This window comes from Eptatretus burgeri, chromosome 4, assembly GCF_056783735.1.
Source record: "Eptatretus burgeri isolate ZD-2024b chromosome 4, Ebu_testis_v1, whole genome shotgun sequence".
Taxonomy (NCBI): domain Eukaryota; kingdom Metazoa; phylum Chordata; class Myxini; order Myxiniformes; family Myxinidae; genus Eptatretus; species Eptatretus burgeri.
In genome coordinates, this window is record NC_140964.1 from 123,254,488 (window position 1) to 123,272,136 (window position 17,649).

A 17,649-nucleotide genomic window follows, 5' to 3' on the forward strand; every position below is an offset into this window, starting at 1 on the left:
TCTCCCAGAGGTTCGTTTGTGTCTCTCTCTCGGGTGTCCGTTCCTCTCTCTCACAGACGGTTCGTTCGTGTCTCTCTCGTGTGTCCACACGTTCGTTTCTCTCGTGTGTCCGTTCCTCTCTCTCTCCCAGAAGGTTCGTTCGTGTCTCTCTTGTGTGTCCGTTTGTCACTCGACCAGATGGTTCGTTCGTGTCTCTCTCGTGTGTCTGTTCCTCTCTCTCCCAGACGGTTCGTTCGTGTCTATCTCCCAGAAGGTTCGTTCGTGTCTATCTCCCAGAAGGTTCGTTCATGTCTCTCTCGTGTGTCCATTCCTCTCTCTCCCAGACGGTTCTTTCATGTCTCTCTCCCAGGAGGTTCGTTCGTGCCTCTCTCGTGTGTCCGTTCGTCTCTCCACCAGACGGTTTGTTCGTGTCTCTCTCTTGTGTACGTTTGTCTCTCTCCCAGACGGTTCGTTCGTGCCTCTCTCGTGTGTCCGTTCGTCTCTCCACCAGACGGTTTGTGCGTGTCTCTCTCGTGTGTCCGTTCGTCTCTCTCCGAGACGGTTCGTTCGTGTCTCTCTCGTGTGTCCGTTCGTCACTCTCACAGCAGGTTCGTTCGTGTCTCTCTCGTGTGTCCGTTCGTCTCTCTCCCAGAAGGTTCGTTCGTGTCTCTCTTCCAGAAGGTTTGTTCATCTCTCTCCCAGAAGGTTCATTCGTGTCTCTCTTCCAGAAGGTTTGTTCGTGTCTGTCTCGTGTGTCCATTCGTCTCTCTCCCAGACGGTTCGTTCATGTCTCTCTCGTGTGTCCGTTCCTCTCTCTCCCAGACGGTTTGTTCGTGTCGCTCTTGTGCGTCCGTTCGTTTCTCTCCCAGAAGGTTCGTTCGTGTCTCTCTGGTGTGTCCATTCGTATCTCTCCCAGACGGTTCGTTTGTGTCTCTCTCGTGTGTCCATTTGTCTCTCTCCCAGACGGTTCGTTCATATCTCTCTCCCAGAAGGTTCGTTCGTGTCTCTCTCCCAGAAGGTTCGTTCGTGTCTCTCTCCCAGAAGGTTCGTTCGTGTCTCTCTCCCAGCCGGTTCGTTCGTGTCTCTCTCGTGTGTCCGTTCGTCTCTCTCCCAGACGGTTCGTTCGTGTCTCTCTCTCCCAGACGGTTCGTTCGTGTCTCTCTCTCCCAGACGGTTCGTTCGTGTCTCTCTCTCCCAGACGGTTCGTTCGTGTCTCTCTCTCCCAGACGGTTCGTTCGTGTCTCTCTCTCCCAGACGGTTCGTTCGTGTCTCTCTCCCAGACGGTTCGTTCGTGTCTCTCTCCCAGACGGTTCGTTCGTGTCTCTCTCCCAGACGGTTCGTTCGTGTCTCTCTCCCAGACGGTTCGTTCGTGTCTCTCTCCCAGACGGTTCGTTCGTGTCTCTCTCCCAGACGGTTCGTTCGTGTCTCTCTCCCAGACGGTTCGTTCGTGTCTCTCTCCCAGACGGTTCGTTCGTGTCTCTCTCCCAGACGGTTCGTTCGTGTCTCTCTCCCAGACGGTTCGTTCGTGTCTCTCTCGTGTGTCCATTTGTCTCTCTCCCAGACGGTTCGTTCTTGTCTGTCTCCCAGAAGGTTCGTTCGTGTCTTTCTCTTGTGTCCGTTCATCTCTCTTCCAGACGGTTCGTTCATGTCTCTTTCATATGTCAGTTCGTCTTTCTCCCAGACGGTTCGTTCGTGTCTCCCTCGTGTGTCCGTTCATCTCTCTCCAAGACGGTTCGTTCGTGTCTCTCTCGTGTGTCCATTCGTTCGTGTCTCTCTCGTGTGTCCGTTCGTGTCTCTCGTGTGTCCGTTAGTCTCTCTCCCAGATGGTTCGTTTGTGTCTCTCTCATGTGTCCTTTCGTCTCTCTCCCAGACGGTTCGTTTGTGTCTCTCTCATGTGTCCTTTCGTCTCTCTCCCAGACGGTTCGTTTGTGTCTCTCTCATGTGTCCTTTCGTCTCTCTCCCAGACGGTTCGTTCGTGCCTCTCTCGGGCGTCCGTTCGTCTCTCTCCCAGATGGTTCGTTCGTGTGTCTCTTGTGTGTCCGCTCGTTCGTGTCTCTCGTGTGTCCATTTGTCTCTCTCGTGTCTCCGTTCCTCTCTCTCCCGTGCCGGTTCGTCCGTTCGTGTCTCTCTCCCGTGCCGGTTCGTCCGTTCGTGTCTCTCTCCCGTGCCGGTTCGTCCGTTCGTGTCTCTCTCCCGTGCCGGTTCGTCCGTTCGTGTCTCTCTCCCGTGCCGGTTCGTTCGTTCGTGTGTCTCTCTCCCGTGCCGGTTCGTCCGTTCGTGTCTCTCTCCCGTGCCGGTTCGTCCGTTCGTGTCTCTCTCCCGTGCCGGTTCGTCCGTTCGTGTCTCTCTCCCGTGCCGGTTCGTCCGTTCGTGTCTCTCTCCCGTGCCGGTTCGTCCGTTCGTGTCTCTCTCCCGTGCCGGTTCGTCCGTTCGTGTCTCTCTCCCGTGCCGGTTCGTCCGTTCGTGTCTCTCTCCCGTGCCGGTTCGTCCGTTCGTGTCTCTCTCCCGTGCCGGTTCGTCCGTTCGTGTCTCTCTCCCGTGCCGGTTCGTCCGTTCGTGTCTCTCTCCCGTGCCGGTTCGTCCGTTCGTGTCTCTCTCCCGTGCCGGTTCGTCCGTTCGTGTCTCTCTCCCGTGCCGGTTCGTCCGTTCGAGTGTCTCTCTCCCGCCCCGGTTCGCCCGTTCGTGTCTCTCTCGCGTCCCGGTTCGTCCTTTCGTGTCTCTCTCCCGTGCCGGTTCGTCCGTTCGTGTCTCTCTCCCGTGCGGGTTCGTCCGTTCGTGTCTCTCTCCCGTGCCGGTTCGTCCGTTCGTGTGTCTCTCTCCCGTGCCGGTTCGTCCGTTCGTGTCTCTCTCCCGTGCCGGTTCGTCCGTTCGTGTCTCTCTCCCGTGCCGGTTCGTCCGTTCGTGTCTCTCTCCCGTGCCGGTTCGTCCGTTCGTGTCTCTCTCCCGTGCCGGTTCGTCCGTTCGTGTCTCTCTCCCGTGCCGGTTCGTCCGTTCGTGTCTCTCTCCCGTGCCGGTTCGTCCGTTCGTGTCTCTCTCCCGTGCCGGTTCGTCCGTTCGTGTCTCTCTCCCGTGCCGGTTCGTCCGTTCGTGTCTCTCTCCCGTGCCGGTTCGTCCGTTCGTGTCTCTCTCCCGTGCCGGTTCGTCCGTTCGTGTCTCTCTCCCGTGCCGGTTCGTCCGTTCGTGTCTCTCTCCCGTGCCGGTTCGTCCGTTCGTGTCTCTCTCCCGTGCCGGTTCGTCCGTTCGTGTCTCTCTCCCGTGCCGGTTCGTCCGTTCGTGTCTCTCTCCCGTGCCGGTTCGTCCGTTCGTGTCTCTCTCCCGTGCCGGTTCGTCCGTTCGTGTCTCTCTCCCGTGCCGGTTCGTCCGTTCGTGTCTCTCTCCCGTGCCGGTTCGTCCGTTCGTGTCTCTCTCCCGTGCCGGTTCGTCCGTTCGTGTCTCTCTCCCGTGCCGGTTCGTCCGTTCGTGTCTCTCTCCCGTGCCGGTTCGTCCGTTCGTGTCTCTCTCCCGTGCCGGTTCGTCCGTTCGTGTCTCTCTCCCGTGCCGGTTCGTCCGTTCGTGTCTCTCTCCCGTGCCGGTTCGTCCGTTCGTGTCTCTCTCCCGTGCCGGTTCGTCCGTTCGTGTCTCTCTCCCGTGCCGGTTCGTCCGTTCGTGTCTCTCTCCCGTGTCGGTTCGTCCGTTCGTGTCTCTCTCCCGTGCCGGTTCGTCCGTTCGTGTCTCTCTCCCGTGCCGGTTCGTCCGTTCGTGTCTCTCTCCCGTGCCGGTTCGTCCGTTCGTGTCTCTCTCCCGTGTCGGTTCGTTCGTGTCTCTCTCCCGTGTCGGTTCGTTCGTGTCTCTCTCCCGTGTCGGTTCGTTCGTGTCTCTCTCCCGTGTCGGTTCGTTCGTGTCTCTCTCCCGTGTCGGTTCGTTCGTGTCTCTCTCCCGTGTCGGTTCGTTCGTGTCTCTCTCCCGTGTCGGTTCGTTCGTGTCTCTCTCCCGTGTCGGTTCGTTCGTGTCTCTCTCCCGTGTCGGTTCGTTCGTGTCTCTCTCCCGTGTCGGTTCGTTCGTGTCTCTCTCCCGTGTCGGTTCGTTCGTGTCTCTCTCCCGTGTCGGTTCGTTCGTGTCTCTCTCCCGTGTCGGTTCGTTCGTGTCTCTCTCCCGTGTCGGTTCGTTCGCGTCTCTCTCCCGTGTCGGTTCGTTCGCGTCTCTCTCCCGTGTCGGTTCGTTCGCGTCTCTCTCCCGTGTCGGTTCGTTCGCGTCTCTCTCCCGTGTCGGTTCGTTCGCGTCTCTCTCCCGTGTCGGTTCGTTCGCGTCTCTCTCCCGTGTCGGTTCGTTCGCGTCTCTCTCCCAGTCGGTTCGTTCGTGTCTCTCTCCCGGTCGGTTCGTTCGTGTCTCTCTCCCGGTCGGTTCGTTCGTGTCTCTCTCCCGGTCGGTTCGTTCGTGTCTCTCTCCCGGTCGGTTCGTTCGTGTCTCTCTCCCGGTCGGTTCGTTCGTGTCTCTCTCCCGGTCGGTTCGTTCGTGTCTCTCTCCCAGTCGGTTCGTTCGTGTCTCTCTCCCAGTCGGTTCGTTCGTGTCTCTCTCCCAGTCGGTTCGTTCGTGTCTCTCTCCCAGTCGGTTCGTTCGTGTCTCTCTCCCAGTCGGTTCGTTCGTGTCTCTCTCCCAGTCGGTTTGTTCGTGTCTCTCTCGTGTGTCCGTTCGTCTATCTCCCAGAAGGTTCGTTCGTGTCTCTCTCCCAGACGGTTTGTTCGTGTCTCTCTCGTGTGTCCGTTCGTCTCTCTCCCAGAAGGTTCGTTCGTGTGTCTCTCCCAGACGGTTTGTTCGTGTCTCTCTCGTGTGTCCGTTCGTCTCTCTCCCAGAAGGTTCGTTCGTGTGTCTCTCCCAGACGGTTCTTTGGTGTCTCTCTCGTGTGTCCGTTCGTCTCTCTCATGTGTCCGTTCGTCTCTCTCCCAGAAGGTTCGTTCGTGTCTCTCTCGTGTGTCCGTTCGTCTCTCTCATGTGTCCGTTCGTCTCTCTGCCAGTCGGTTCGTTCCTGTCTCTCTCGTGTGTCCATTAGTCTCTCTCCGAGACGGTTCGTTCGTGTCTCTCTCGTCCGTCCGTTCTTCTCTCTCCCAGAAGATTCGTTTGTGTCTCCCTCGTGTTTCCGTTCGTTCTCTCCCAGACGGTTGTATGTTCTTTCACAGTTGTGAAATTTGGTTTGTGTGAATTGTTTATCCTCCGTTTGCTGTGATAAAACAACTTGGAAACAAAACTTCCAACTCACCAAAGGAAGGAAGCGCAGATATCCGAGGATCACCATGAACACGGAAAATGGGAGCAGATCCGTTGGATATCCAAAGTGGTTCTTCCGTGTGTCGAGTCGTTAAATCGGGCCGATCGATGCTCAATCACAAACTCGTTCTACAAATGTGACATCAGGTGATCAAAAGTAGTCGATAAAAAAATAAATCACAATCACGGTTCTTGTCACATTTTCTCGACGAGAAAAAGGTGGAAAAAAGCTCGGCAATTCGGCCGAGGAAACGAGAACCAAAACGAGGCCGAATATTAAAACCAAGAGCATGAAATTCTCGCATTATTTGCTTTATGAAAACAACCCAACGACAGGTGGACTTACAACCCAACGACAGGTGGACTTACAACCCAACGACAGGTGGACTTACAAAGAGACTCCCGTTGAGTCAGTCGCAGAAAAAACCCACCGACGACTCTCGACCAAAACTTCCTCACAGCTCGTTCTCCAACAGCTCTCCCTATTCAGCCTCAAGTCGACGTCGTGTAACCAATAAGAACACTGGCAATGAGTCACGTGATGTAGTGTGACGAATCAGGAAGCCTTGTGCACACAAACAGACAGCAGGCCCAAGTTTCGTTATCTCGATAAGTACGGTCTGTGTTTATAGTTAGGGTCCCCGACCTGTGTCTAACGGGAATTACATGTGTGTGCTGCAGAGTTTCTTTATAGTTAGTTTTTTTTTTTGCAACAAATCTCCTTCACTTCACTTCGCACACCGATGCCATTGCCTACGTGCGTTCAACCACGTGACGGATGTGGGCGGATATTTTCATCGCCTCAGCTCCGACTCCACCCCTTGTCCAATCACGCACAGAGGGTGACTTTCCCACGACACCCCGGCCAATGAGGGTGGAGATCGCCTCAGAAAGAGACTTTCCCACGACACCCCGGCCAATGAGGGTTGAGATGGCCACAGAAAGAGACTTTCACACTACACCCCGGCCAATGAGGGTTGAGATCGCCTCAGAGACTTTCCCACGACACCCCGGCCAATGAGGGTGGAGATCGCCACAGAAAGAGACTTTCACACTCCACCCCGGCCAATGAGGGTTGAGATGGCCACAGAAAGAGACTTTAACACTGCACCCAGCCAATGAGGGTTGAGATGGCCACAGAAAGAGACTTTAACACTACACCCCGGCCAATGAGGGTTGAGATGGCCACAGAAAGAGACTTTAACACTGCACCCGGCCAATGAGGGTTGAGATGGCCACAGAAAGAGACTTTAACACTGCACCCGGCCAATGAGGGTTGAGATGGCCACAGAAAGAGACTTTAACACTACACCCGGCCAATGAGGGTTGAGATGGCCACAGAGGGCGACTTTCACACTACACCCCGGCCAATGAGAGTTGAGATGGCAACAGAGATTGACTTTTCCACGACACCCCGGTCAATGAGGGTTGAGATGGCCACAGAGGGTGACTTTCCCACGACACCCCAGTCAATGAGGGTTGAGATGGCCACAGAGGGTGACTTTCCCACGACACCCCGGTCAATGAGGGTTGAGATGGCCACAGAGAGAGACTTTCACACTACACCCCGGCCAATGAGGGTTGAGATGGCCACAGAGATTGACTTTCCCACGACACCCCAGTCAAGGAGGGTTGAGATGGCCACAGAGGGTGACTTTCCCACGACACCCCGGCCAATGAGGGTTGAGATGGCCACAGAGGGCAACTTTCCCACGACACCCCGGCCAATGAGGGTGGAGATCGCCTCAGATGGCAATTTTCTCACCCCGGACAAGAAAGATATAAAAGAACGCCAGGCTGGGGAGGTTGGTCACGTTGGGGGTCGCGGGTTTTGGTTCGGGATGGTTTGTCTGGTCCTGGGTCGTCGTCGTCTCTGATCTTCTCTTTGGTCTTGCTCGATTGGTGCGTGGCCTGTTGGAGAGCGTGGTCCCTGGTGCTTGGCGCTGCGTGAAAGCTGTGGGTTCGAGTCCCACCACAGATTGTCGTACACTACACGAGGCGGACAGGTGCACGCCAGACCCTGGCCTTCGGCTTGCCTTTCCTTCCAATCTGGAGGCCTCAATAAAGGCCGGCCGGCCCAGTTCTCGCGTGTGTGTGTGTGTGTGTGTGTGTGTGTGTGTGTGTGTGTGTGTGTGTGTGTGTGTGTGTGTGTGTGTGTGTGTGTGTGTGTTGCACCAGTCCGTTAAGTTGTATTGTTTAAGTGCCTTGTACATACCTGCATTGCTTTTAGTCAGTTTAACTCTGCTCTCTGTGTCCCCCTCCCTGATAAAATAAACCCCCGTGTTAAATGAACCCGCTCGTTTTCTGTGCTTTCTTTCATTGGCCTAGCATGGTGCGTATTGAGAAATAGTAAAGCCGTTTGTGCCGTAAGTTGTTCATTTGGGTCCGACTGACTCTGGTAATTCCGCTCGGTTATACAGGACCGAGGTCGCTGGAGCGACCCGGTTCGACAGAGCCCGTCGAAGGTGTGGTTTCCCCGGTAGCTCGACTGCGTGGTTACTTCGGTACATTGAAATTTGGCAATTAACCCTACCCCACACCATCGAAATATTGGTGACCACGGTCCGCTAAGGGACCCGTGACCTTTCGGACTTATCCGAGAGCCACGACCTAAATTCCGGGTGTTCGGTAGGAGACGACTCCACTGCTCGCCCTAGTGGTCATTATCGCCACTGAACCCCGGCCCACAACAGTAGATCCAGGAAATGTTTGCGCATGCTCAGTCTTGCAAAGCAGGTCACTACATCAACCCCCTCCTCGATCGCTAGTTGTGACAATGATGCGAGTAGCGTTCGATAAGTCATGCAGTGAACAATTCATATTATCATACCCTAATTCATATCCAAAATAACAATTCATATTATCGATGGATAAAAATGATATTTAATTGATATTATAATAAATTGTTTATTTAAAATATCTTCAAATTTCGTGAGTTTTTAGTTTGTTGTGAAATATTAGGTCCTCGGGTCTCCGCATAGTGCCGTACTTCTGTTTACTACCATAGAAAATCACAGAACCATCCGATCGACATGCTGTTAACAGTTTCAGAATCAGCTAATATCTACAAGATATGAATATGTTGACGAAACTGATCCGGACAGCTAAAATCTACAAGATATGAATATGTAGACGAAACTGATCCGGCCTTTTGGATCACTTTAAAGTAGGGTGCCCTGTAATTTTAATGCACTCTATGGATCCTCCTGAACTCACGAATGGTACACGTTGTGTAGTCACTACGTGGTAATGTCATCAAAGTGGAGCTACTGTGGGACAGTCGAAGGGGAAAACCTGAATGATAATCAATGGATAAAAATGATCAAATATATTGTTTAAAATACATTCATGCTATCTGTGTTTTACCATATGTTACCAGTGATGCCCGTCACTTTACTAGTATATATATATATATATATATAATCTTTTAAATGATTCGTTGTTTTAAGGTGGTTTGCTGAGAGTGAAAATAGTTGTTTCCTTGATTGTTGCCTTCGATAAAGAGATCATCATTTTGTCTGACTTGTATAAACCTGGTGCGGTTAAGGTTGCTGGCTTAAGTTCTTAAAGTTTTGAGGTCAAGCCAATGTTGTTCCGTTAAACAACACGAGGTGGGTCGATTGAGCCCGTCATCCTGCTGAAGTCAGCAGCTTACTGGAAACAGTGGGCACTGCATCAGCGGCACAGCCACGCTCCCAGCAATAATACAACCACCAATCATAAGCTACACACAAAATAATAATTGAAAAAAACAAATCCGCTTTTCTCATGTTGATCGGAGACAAACTCGTGTCGGAAAGCGCAAATTTGAACTCGATGTGGTTCATATCACCCTGATGGAGGTCGAATTTATCAAGGATCTTCAGCACGAGTCTTCCGAGTGTGATATCGCGATCCAGTTAACAGCTCTCGAGGGATGATACATTTCAAGAGCTCTTTGCTGTTAACAAGACCCGCATCCTGGGTACCATTTGAAGCACCGCCAGCTCTTCTGTAATGACATGTCAAAAAGGTGAGACCAGAGCAATCTGGGGAATTTGGAATAAAAGTTTAGAAGGAACTTGAACTGTGACCTGGAAACAAAGGATTATTCCGGTGAAGGATGATATTATTCCCCTGTGCAGTCTCTAACGACCGATGCTCCACCATGCAGGAGAGATCTAAAGGACTGCGTGTCCACCAGTAATTTGGGTGCTGGTGAGCGATTTAAGAACCACACAGCTGATGGCGAACCTATGGCCAGTGAATAGCCAAGCGGAACTCTGCCAGTTACTTGTTTTGACAAGTGGCACCATAAATTTGCTGAATCCAAATCGACTCGTCTGCAGATTTATCCAGATTTGCATGAACAAGGGATTTATTTACAATTAATAGGGTGGGGGTGGAAGGGAACAGAGCAAAACCGCACACATGGTGAATTACATGAAACAAAGGAACACAATAACCCCACGCGCCCATGGATCCTCGACGGCTCAATTATTCCTGATGCGTGAAACACCCTGGAACCCATGTAACTTTGTTTTTAAAAAAATCTCGAAGGGTAGGCGTTCCCATGTTGAAAGTTGTGTGTCAATCGCTCAAGCGGTTGAGGAAGAAACATGTAAAAGCGAAGAAAGGTGAAAAGTGACGGAAGAAAAAACAAAAAAGAAGTGAGGGTCCAGGCCGACATTCCACAACATGGTGAAGGATGGTTGTGGACACCGATGCTATTGCTCGTTAATCTTATTATATTCACTTGGGGTGATGAGATGGAGGAGCAGAGAGGGAGAGCAAAAACCAGAAACCAAGCTGTTTGGGTTTGTTATTCCTCTTCAGTTTCATTCATCGATGCAGGAGAAACGGACCAGGCCCTGTCCATTTTTGTGGCATTGGCAGATCAAGGTGCATTTGTGGCTCCAAATGATGTGTGTGCCATCCATTGGATGGACTTCAAGTGGGTGTCCTGTTTGCTGGCATTGGTTGGACGTTTAAGATCCTCTGGTGTCCCTCTCGAAGAGTCGGCAAGCAATCACCCGCACCCTGAAAAAATTCCATATTGCTGCTTTAACTGCTGCTGGATGAGGGATGGTAAACCCCGCATGACCTTGGCCGAGAAACTACTTCGGCAGAACCAATGCTCTGCACCACAGAGTATTGGACTGTACATTGGATCAGACATGCAGTAGTACAAAGGCCCAGAATCTGGGAGTTGGGAGGGGGGGGTGAAACATATTCTTGTGTGTTTTCTGATTGATTGAACAATGGCACACATGTTAAGAGACCTGCTTGGTAAATACCCTTTCAAAAGTTGTCATTGAGCTGGATTTACAACATGACAAAATTTGGCCCAAAAATTAGGGTTAGACAATGTATAATTAATTGTTTCATGATGTTCCCATTGCTGAATACCAACATTTTAGGTTTCGTAACAAAGGATACTTGAAATGTTGGTATACAGCAATACCAACATTTTAGTTGTTGGCATTGCTGTGTCAGGTCAGGTCAGGTCAGGTATGGGAGCATGTGCCAGAACAGCACGTCGCTGCGTCCACTTTCCGCCCGTACTCCAGGGGCCTCCGTCTGGCCATCCCCCAGGCAGATGCCAGGCCCATCCCCATCTCCTTGAGATGATGGTCAACCTGTTGCAACCATGAGGCACGTGGTCGACCCACTAGCCTCCTCCACTCATGAGACTCCCTCGCTGAGAGAATCTGGTGAGCAGGATCAGAGTCAGGAAAACGAGCCACATGTCCATACAGCCGCAACTGACGCTCACGGACTGTGCAGGTAACAAATCTCATCCGAGTCTCTCTCAGCAACCGCTCGTTGGACACAAAATCCGACCAGCGATAGCCAAGGATTCTCCGAAGAGACCTGGTACCAAAGGAATTAAGTCTCCGTCTCAGATCCTTGGTCAAAGTCCAAGTCTCGCACCCATAGAGCAAGACTGGAAGTACCAAGGACCTGAAGACTTGGACTTTCGTCCTCCCGCACAGGTACCGGCAGCGCCACACCCCATGATCCAGTGAATCCACGACTCCCCAGGCCCGACCCAGACGTCTATTGACCTCTGACTCGCAGCCAGCAGAGACATGAATATCACTGCCAAGGTAAGTGAATCTCTCCACGACCTCAACATCCTCACCACAAACAGACACAGACAGGACAGCAGCATCCAAGATGTCACCGAAAGCCTGGATCTTAGTTTTGACCCAAGAAACCCGTAATCCCAACGGCTCCGACTCCTCATTCAGCACCTCGAGGGCCCCCAAGAGGATGTCTAAAGTGTCCGCAAAGATGACTGCATCATCTGCAAAGTCAAGGTCCGAGATCTTGACATTCCCAAATGACGCACCGCAACTTGATCTCTCCGACATCCTCCCTAGAATCCAGTCCATACAAGTGCTGAAAAGTGTGGGGGCAAGTACACATCCCTGACGAACTCCAGTAACAACTGGAAATAAGTCAGAGATGGTACCACCACACTTCACAACACTCTCAGTACCAGAGTAGAGTTCAGACATCAGATCGATCAGTTTTGGTGGCACCCCACGAAGACCAAGAATCCTCCAGAGGACATCCCGATTCACTGAATCGAACGCTTTACAGAGATCAACATAGGCTGCAAACAGCCCCTGCCGAAACTCTCGTCTGCGTTCGGTGAGGACACGAAGTGCAAGGATACGGTCAATCGTTGACCTCTTTGGTGTAAAGCCTGACTGCTCTGGACGCTGGTGCTCAAGCAGATGGTGGCGAACCCTATCGAGAATTATCCGAGCAAAGACCTTGCCCGGCACTGAGAGCAGCGTCACCCCTCGGTAGTTGTTGCAGTCTTGGCGATCACCCTTCCCTTTCCAGAGAGGGACAACAAGGCCCCTCTTCCAGTCAGTTGGGATGATGCCTGTGTTCCAGGCAGAGCACAAAACTGCATGCAACGACACGAGTGCAGCATTTCCACCAGCCTTGAGAAGTTCGGCATGGATGCCACAGATCCCTGAAGCTTTGCCCCGTTTCAACTGGTTCACCGCAGCCCGTGTTTCCACAAGCGAACGTGGACCACAGTTGATTCGAGGGTCAGCAACAGGGATTGTAACACCCTTGAGGGGTGTTATTGAGGATTGTAACACCCTTTGTTGGTTGGCTCCACAACTCTTCAGGACCCCCCAAAGCACCCAGACCCCCCAAGTGTCCACTCAGCCTGTTCGCAAACTCCTCAGCTACTCTCTCATCCCTGAGCTTGGCAACATCCAGTCTAGGCTGGGATGGTACCATTCTCCAGGATTTAAGGTGCAGCTTTAGAGTTGCTACAACAAGCCTGTGGTCAGTATTGAGGAACTGAGCACTCCGGTAGACCCTGCAGTTCTGGATCATCCTCCAACGACCGTCAATGAGGACATGGTCCATCTCCTTTGCCACACCGCCAGCGTTGGAATACCAAGTCCAGCGATGAGCTTGTGGGTGCTGAAACCATGAACCAGCCACCCTAAGTCCATGACTTCTTGCAAAGTCAAGGAACTTAGTGCTATTCTGGTTCATAGTTCCTGACCCATGGGGACCAACACACAACTCATAACCGTCCCTATCAGTTCCAGTCGATGCATTGAAATCCCCCAAGACTAGAAGTGTATCTCGTCTGGGGCACTGATCAACCACAGACTCGAGTGTGGCGTAGAATGCATCCTTCACGGTGAGATCACTCGCCTCAGTCAGAGCATAAACAGAGACCAGGGAAATGACACCTAAGGAGTGACGAATCTTTAATCTCATAATACGCTCGTTGACCGGTGTTACATCAATTATCATTGGGGTCAGCTTATTGGACACAGCTTCAGCAACTCCTTGGGTATGGTAACCATCAGAGCGACCAGACCAATAGTAGGTGTAACCACCCACCATTATCTCGCCGCAATCCGGTCTCCGAACCTCAGAGAGAGCTGCAATCCCGATGTCCAAACGCTTGAGCTCAGATGATAACAGAGACAGGTGATCATCCTCTCTTAGGGATAGGACATTCCAGGCACCCACCCGAAGGGACCGCCTCAGGTTAACCCAAGGAGACCGCCGTCTGGTGGACGACACCTCAGCACCACTCCGACACACTCTCCCGCAATCTGACCCAGGGATATTACCCCGTGGTTTCCCTCCTATCAAAGATTGGGGGTCCCGAAGGCTTTGCCCCAATCCCGTCATCCGGTGAGCTGCCCTGCGAAGGGAAGCTGCACAGGAGGTACTCCCACGGAGTGGGTTTTCAGATTTTTTTGCGTTTTGCGGAATGAAGGGTTTTACGGTGGCCGGAGTGCAAATCCTGCCACCAACCTCCTTATAAGAAGTGACCCAACTGCAGGAGGACGTCCGCAGACACAGTTGGGCACTAGATATGGATGGCCGTTGGCTCACAAGGAGCTCCTCCGCCCTTTGACAGGTTTTGTTTTTAATCCTGCTGTGTGTCCATATCCAAACACCCTCCTCACCAGAAAACCTGGTGGGGGTTTTCCAACCCAACATAACAATACTCTACCCTCTGCCGTACCAAGTCATCTCTCATACGGGCAAGCAGCAGCTTCTTCTCTCTCTGCAGATCTGGATAAAATCACAAACTGGTCCAACACGTGGAACATGTCTGTCAATCCTGACAAATCTCACTCTCACCATGTCTCTCTGAAAGGACTGTCTGGAACCCCCTCCCATTGACTTTCTCAACAATCTTCTGGAAAAAGTCTTTTCACTCAAGCTTCTGGGTCTCACCATCTGCCATGATCTTTCCAGGGAAAACCACATTTCCAACCTGGCCTCTAAAGCCAGTCGCCGATTGGGCATCCTTCATCGTGAAAAGTCCTTCCTCAACCCACCTGAGCTCCTGACCACATACAAAGCTTTCATCTGCAGCCTGATGGAGTACTGCTCTCCCCTCTGGGCTGGTGCTCCTGCCTTTCACAGCTTCTCGCTGTGGAAACCAAGGCATTTAGAATCATTGGCATCTCCTGTGATGAGGCTGAGTCTTTGGGTCTCTCACTGCAGGCACTGCAGATCACTGCAGGTGGTCTTTCTGGCTTTTACCGTCTCCTCTCCGGCCTCGCCCCCTGCTCTTTCTGTGATTTGCTCTGTCTGTCTGCGAAGTGTCCCCCCCCCACCCTCCCATATTTCCGCAGGGTGCTCAAGGTCTGCCAGCCATCCCCTTCTGGTAAAACTACCAAAATCAAGAATCACTGCTCACTGTGACTCTTTCATTCCTCTTTTTTCCCCACCTTTGGAAGAAACTCCCACACTCTCTTCAATCCCATTCTTCCCTCCAGGTCTTCAACACAGCTGTTCATCACCACATATCTTCCCCCATCCAAAAAACATGATCTTTTCTACCCCCGCTAATCCACCCCAAACACACCCGCTTCAAATTCCCTGCTTTCATTCCCGAAAGTCCCTGCCATGCAAGGACCTGAAAGTCCCTGTAGTGCCCATCTTGTTCACCCCATGTTCCACACCCCATCCCTCTCCCTTCCACAGATCTCATGTCTCTGTTCCACACTGTTTTGCCCTTTCCTCTCCCACTCCTCTTGTCTCCTGCTCCCCTTGTTGTACATTCTGTGTGTTAGCTGTCATATGAGCCTCAAAATTGTCTGCAGAAAATAATAAAAATACAAAATAAGTTTGGGCAAGATGCAAATTGGGAGAAAATTGTTTTTGATGGGGTCACCAAGTGCAGATTTAGGGGTCAAAGGGTCATGCTCGGAAGGTGAATGTGAGCATCTGAATCTTGGGTATAAATAGCTTTGCTGGAACCAAACCAATGAACATAAATTAATCAAAATGACAAATTTGAGGACGATATGACCCAGTTTTTAATAATCAAAGGATGTCAGATGGGTCCACATTTTTGGGGATTAACCCCTTCATGTCCATGAGCAGAATCACAAAATTGGCAAAAAAATTTTTTTTTCATAAAAGTAGTTCTGCACAACCAACATGATCAAAACAGGAGTAAATGTTGAAAAAATGTATAAATTGATCAATTTAAACCTGTTTCACTCTTTACTTGTATGTCATATTAACCCCTTTTGGATATTTCACATTTACCCTTTGTGTTAATTTACTAACTTCCACCAGAACCCGGGTTATTGAGAAATGAAATATTTTCAGTGCAATTATAGTCCTTTAACACAAATAGAATGTGAACAAAGTTCCAACTTCATTCACATTTTGTTGGTTGGCTTGGATGTTAAACCCTGAGCATTTTGTATTAATGATAAGAGCAGCTAAATCGACCAACAATAGGACAAGCCGGAAGGCGGCCATGGGTAGTCGCGATGGGCGCGTTCGATGGGGAATGACCTGTGGATTAAGCACAAGAAAATTCATGATTCCAGCTTCAAGGGTTAATGCTGCAGATTGTTTTTTCGTTAAAATACCCCCACATTGAGTTTTTTCGGCCGTTGCTCGGCAACGGAGGGGTCCACAGCAACGGTTCTTTCTCACACATAACTAGGACATACCATGAACCTACCATACCAGTTTCATGTGTATCTGACTCAGAGTCTCTGAGATATAACGAACTTCGTTTTTTTTATTGTTTTCGACCAGAGTTCATTCAAAGTCTATCTTCTCCGACAATTTTCATAGGATCCGGCTGGAAATTTTTGACAATATGGCTGAATGTACTGCTCAGTCGCTCGTGGCCCGATTTTTGATTTTCGAAAAAATAAATTTTTTGATTTTTAAAAAATTTCAAAGTCCCGTTGCTAGGCAACGGTGGTGTCCATAGCAACGGTTTTCATTTGCACACAACTCGGTCATGGTATGAACCTACCAACCAAGTTTCATCGAAATCGCCATTGTATTAACGGAGCACTGGACCGAACAGACATAGACAGACAGACAAACATATTGACGGAAAAAGTGATAATAAGGGTAGATCAAAATAAAAAAAATTTTTTTTCGACTTTATCGACTACCCAATAAAGGTAAGTTGTTTTTTATGTCTACAAATACTTTTCCCCCACAATGGGAACTTATTCAAATTGCTGTCCCTAATGAGACATCATACTTTAAAAACAAAGAGCTCTTCACTCATTGGAGGTATAAGTATTCTCCTCAAGACCATCATCCATTTTGTCAACAACAGGAAAATTCAAAAGAATTTCAATCCATCACATCCTGAAAAACTGAAAAATGATGTTACACTGATGTTACACAGTCATAGAAAAAGTTTGATTCCTCCATATCAGTTAATTAGTTCACAAATACAAACACAAGACAGTCTTGGGTTCGACGGATTTTTATGCATGATGCAAGCCACTGCAAATAATCTGGTAGGTTCATATCTCATCCACTTGATGCCAAGGGAGCCACACAAGCAGGCCTATATAATAAGAAACTCATGATATTCGGATATTTATTAAGCAGCTGACCTAGAAATACAACAAGTGGGAACTGAAGTGACACAACCATAAATCTGCTCGGACATGTGCACAGGATTCTGGTTGTGAAGAGTTGTTTTTTATTTTTTATGGAATCTTCAGAAGTCCATCAGGATACAGACCTCTATCATGTGCTTACTTGTTATGTCCGCTGAGAGTTTTACATGAGAGAGTGACGAACATGAGGAGGCCGATACCCACATATTTGCTCACTGTGCATACTCAAAGGAACAAGGGTGCCAGAGAATAGTCATTTCAGCCACCGAAACGGATATCCTCGTAATAGGGATACACCACATTTCAAGGGTTGTAGGCTTAGAGGAGCTCTGGATGCAGAAGAAAAATGTCTTCATACCGTGCCATACCATCTCAAAGTTCCTGACAAGTCAATACCCACGTCACGACCCAATCATTACTTTCAGTTTAGGCAATCACCAGCTGTGATACCATCAGTTATATTTTCCAATGTGCAAAAAAAAAAAAAAAACACGCATTGAAAGTGGCCTTGGATTGTGACAAATTCCTTAAACCTGCAGCACAGTATGGAATGCCAGGTGAAAGCATAGAAATATCAGAACCCATCAAAGTCTGCATGTAAATACATCTTTGCATTACTTGGGAAGGAGGACTTCTCTGGATCGAGGGATGAGTTGCACAGTCATCTTTTCCAAATAAACAAACAAAAAAACTGACCTCCAATCATTTCCACCGACTATTAATGCGTTTCAGTTGCATATCGTGAGGGCCATGTATTAAAGTGTCACTTACCATGGCTTGCAACTGCTGCGGAGATCCACCACTGTGTACACTTACTGAAGAGAAGAATGATGACATTTTATGAACGTGGACATCTCATAATCTGATTCATCATTCATAATCAGTCTTTCATAATCATAAATAAAGCCTAATATTGATATGATGTAAAGCATATGAGAATACAATTGGAATTTTTTGGTATTGTAACATCCTTTTGTGGTGGCAAATTTAGAAAATGAAGAGGGAGTGTAGTTATGAATTTTGGGTGCAGGAAATTGCTGAA

General features: G+C 50.0%; 1 protein-coding gene across 1 annotated transcript in view; it reads right to left on the reverse strand.

The window, feature by feature from the left end:
• LOC147029018 (nectin-3-like) overlaps window positions 1–5,852 on the reverse strand; it is a 427,027-nt gene extending 421,175 nt beyond the window's left edge. Inside the window, exons 1-2 of the mRNA XM_085876143.1 lie at window positions 5,613–5,852; window positions 5,213–5,349 (exon numbers count right to left, since the gene is read on the reverse strand). The gene's annotated coding sequence lies outside the window, so the exon portion shown is untranslated. The remainder of the gene's footprint in view (window positions 1–5,212; window positions 5,350–5,612) is intronic.
• Window positions 5,853–17,649: the final 11,797 nt, after the last annotated feature.